This window comes from Bos mutus, chromosome 5, assembly GCF_027580195.1.
Source record: "Bos mutus isolate GX-2022 chromosome 5, NWIPB_WYAK_1.1, whole genome shotgun sequence".
In the NCBI taxonomy this organism is placed as follows: domain Eukaryota; kingdom Metazoa; phylum Chordata; class Mammalia; order Artiodactyla; family Bovidae; genus Bos; species Bos mutus.
Window position 1 is genome coordinate 70,021,995 of NC_091621.1, and position 4,449 is coordinate 70,026,443.

Consider the following 4,449-nt stretch of genomic DNA (forward strand, 5'->3'; position numbering starts at 1 on the left):
TGTTTGGTTTTTATATTGAATCTGAATGCCTTTAGGGTGATAAAATACAAATTGTTAGCTCCACATTTTCCACCATTCCTCATGATTTTACTCTGCCCTAATTTCCACTATTAATCTTACATCCCTGTCCTCTGAAAACATCTGTGTTACAAAATCTGCCTTAAAGTGAGGTCCACAGGATGCAAATTTGAAAAAATAAATAAATAAAAATAAATGGGACATATGGAGTCAGGAGCATATTTGGTCACGAGAAGACAGAAATGGCATAATTCTAGCCATCACATCCCGTGGGATGCTGAGCAGTGCTAGCATACCCTCCTTTGTATTCTCCAAAGCAGTCAGAAGACAGTCTGTGTGATTCTATCATCAATTCTCCTGATACCTTCACCTCTAGAAAAGAACTGGGAGCATACTCAGGGGGTTATAAAAGGGAAAGGTCTGCCAAGCATAGTTACACTCATATATAGGCAAGTCTCAAAAAATGGTTTGTTGTTGTTTAGCCGCTAAGATGGAAGGAGTGAGGGGAGAAGAATGCAGGTGACCTTAGTCACTGTGCTGTGCGAAGACGCTTCTGTCAAATCCAGTTCTTTTTCGACCCCCATGGTCTGTAGCCTGCCAGGCCCCTCTATCCATGGGATTATCCAGGCAAGAATACTGGAGTGGGTTGCCATTTCCTTCTCCAAAGGATCTTCCCTACCCGGATCAAACTGGTATCTCCTTCATTGGCAGGCAAGTTCTTTTCCACTGAGTCAGCCAGGAAGCCAAATAAATAAATAAATAAATAAATGGTTCCTAGTTCCCTCTTGGGAACTCTTTTTGTAAACTTTCTCTCTCTTTGTAAACTCATTCCTTGAAAGTGAAAGTCACTCAATCGTGTCCAAGTGTTTGTGATCCCATGGACTGTAGCCCGCCAGGCTCCTATGTCCATGGGGATTCTTCAGGCAAGAACACTGGAGTGGTTGCCATGCCAACCCCACAGACTACACAGTTCGTAGAATTCTCTAGGCCAGCATAATGGAGTGGGTAGCCTGTTCCCTTCTCCAGGGCATCTTCCCAACCCAGGGATTGAACCCAGGTCTCCCTCATTGTGAGCAGATTCTTTACCAGCTGAGCCACAAGGGAAACCCAAGAATACTAGAGGGGTAGCCTTTCCCTTCTCCAGGGGATCTTCCCGACTCAGCAATTAAACCAGCGTTTTCTTCATTGAAGGCAGATTCTTTACCAGCTGAGCTACTAAGGAAGCCCAAACTCATTCCTTAACTGTTCATTAAAATGCCTACAAATGAAGGTCTGTGTGCTTGGCATCTATCACATTGAAAAATTTATAATGTAAATAAACTCACAAGAAACAATACAGTGACCAGACAGGGAAGAGCACAGATTCTGGAACCAGGCTGCAGAGATGAAGACTTTGGCCCAATTATTTCTTCACTGCTTCCAACTGGGAAAAGTTATTTAATTCCTCTGTGCTTTGCATTTCTCATCTGCAAAGTGGGAAGATTAATGGAACCTACTATACAGGGTGATTTTGTGAGGATCAAATAAGTTAATATATTAAGGGAACTATCTGATTCAATACTTACTAATATGTATTCAATACTTCAGTACTTATTCAATAAACATTTAATATTATTATTGTTTAAACCTCTTGATTTTTTAAGTAATATCTGTGCTCTTAAAAAAAAAGACTGAGTAATACATATGTGAAACAGATTAAAATCTTATTCCAATATTTGTGTGTAGGGTTAAAAAATAAATTATATTCTCAGAAGGGGCTGTGTTTCCTGGTGAATATTAAGTAAACTCTCATGCAGAAAATAGCCACAAAATACCACAGTGGAGAGTGTGAAAGAAAGACAGGAGAACAGACCTGAATGTGTGTGGAGAGCTGGGGATATAACTGAGAAACATAATTTTGTGGAGTTTATAACTTAGTAGAAAGTGGATTTTCTATGAAGCTAATGAAGCTGAAACTTTGGAAAACTTTATAATGCAGGACACTTCTAAGGTTGAGGAGACCTAATAATCTGTGAATTTAGTTTTATGCTAATGATTTTGAAACAATTTTCTTTCCCAGCTTAATTGGAGTTTAACTGACAAATAAAATTGTAATAATTAAAGTGTACAATATGATAATTTGACATATGTATAAAGTGTGAAAAGATACTCCCACTGAATTAATTAATACCTCAATCATCTCACATATTTACCTTTGTGTGTGTGTGTGTGTGTGTGTGAACATTTAAGTTCTACTCTCTTGGGCTGTGCTAAGTCGCTTCAGTCTTGTCTGACTCTTTGCGACCCCATGGACTGTAGCCCACGAGGCTCCTCTGTCCATAGGATTCTCCAGGCAAGAATACTGGAATGGGTTGCCATATCTTCCTCCAGGGGATCTTCCCATGGGATTGAACCCATGTCTCTTACATCTCCTGCATTTGCAGGTGAATTCTTATCCACTAATGACATCTGAGAAGTCTTAGCAAATTTCAATTACACAAAAGTTTTATCAATTATAATTATCATGTTATACATTAGATCTTCAGACCTTATTTACTTTATAACCGAAAGTTTGTAAGCTTTTATCAATCCTTTCTTTTTTTCTTCACTTCCCTAATAGCCCATGGGAACTGCTCTTTTACTAATTATCTTTCTTTTTCTTTTTTTAATTTCACATATAAGTGATACCATGCAGCATTTGTCTTCCTCTGTCTGGCTTCTTTCACTTTTAGCATATGCCCTCCAGATTCATTCATTGATGTCCCAAATAGCAGGATTTCCTTCTAAGACTAAATAATACTAATATTATTCCACTGTGTATATATTATTCCATGACTCCCCTGGTGGCTCAGTGGTAAAGAACTTGCCTGCCAATGCAGGAGACCTGAGTTTGATCCTTGGATTGGGAAGATCCCCTGGAGAAGGAAATGGCAACCCACTCCAGCATTCTTGCTTGGGAAATTCTGTGGACAGAGGAACCTGGTGGGCTATAGTCCATGGGGTTGCAAACAAGTTTGACACAGTTTATTGACTAAACAACAACATATTATTACACACACACACACATCTTTATCCACCCAACTGTCAGTAGACATTTAGGTTCTTTCCATAGGTTGGCTATCATAATTATGGCTGCAGTGAACATAGGGGTGTAGGTATCTCTTTGAGGTAGTGATTTTATTCCCTTTGTATGACAAGAAGTGGGATTATTGGATCATATAGTAGCTCTGTTTTTAATTTCTTGAGAAATCCCCATACTGTTTTTCATAGTGGCTCTTTACATTCCCAGCAACAGTTTTCAAAGCTTTTCTTTTTTCCACATGCTTACCAGGATTTTTATCTGTTATATTTTTGATAATAGCCATCCTAACAGGTGTGAGGTGATAGTTCATTATGATTTTGATTTGCATTTTCCTAATGATTAGTGATACTGAGCAGCTTTAATGTGCCTGTTGGCTATTTGTATGCCTTCTTTAGAAAAATGTCTATCCAGGACATTTGCCCAGTTTAAACGTGGCTTATTTATTTATTTCCTGCTATTGAATTGCATGAGTTACTTGTATATTTTGGATATTGAAGTCGTACTTTGCAAATATTCAAATATCCCTTATTGGATATGTCGGGGGAGTTTGTAATTTCCTCTCTTCTGTCTCAGCACAGCAAAAATTTGAAGTAATGGATAGGCCAGTGTTACAGCTCAGTTATATTTGGCAAGCAGAGGAAAATACATCCTCAAGGTGTGAGGGCGGGCCAACCCAAAAAATTCGAAGAGAAGAGAGGCCCCAGGCTCAATTTGGCTCCTCCTTTTATATGTTTTTTTCTCGTCCACCTGAGCTTGCCTTATGTAAATTGGTCTAGCCAGGAGAGCTGTTTGTTTCACCTGAGGTTCTCATTCCAGTCCTCGGACCTTCCTTTGTTCTATTTATGTGAGATTTTCCCTTCTTTGTCTTTTAGCCACCACCATTCTGGACTCATTTTTCCTATTCCAACTACCTAACATTCCCCCCTCAAGAGATGGGAGGCCCAATTCTTTGGCAACAGGGGCATCGAGGTCTTTCTGGCTACTTCCTGCTGAGCTGGGATGATGAGGGGCATTGGCCTCCCCACTTGCTAGTCTCAAGCCTCAGAGTCCTTATAGTGGTGTCCATCTGAGGGTGAGTGATATTTTCTGTGGTCAGGTGTAGTTTTATATATCCTTATTAAACTGGCACTGCATGTTGTAGCTTGTCGACCTGAGCAGAGACAAAATGGGTTAAACAATAGATAATACCTGGAGCACTCATAAGCAGCATCAATATGGTGATAACAGGGATTAGTAAGGGAATTAGCCAACTCCAAATTCCCTCTCGTCAGGAGAAGGATCCCCCAAAGAAAGATTGTAGCCATGCCAAGAACTGTCCAGCTCATTCTTTGAGATCCTGTAGGATCTGAATGTTTTTCTTGAGGACTGTG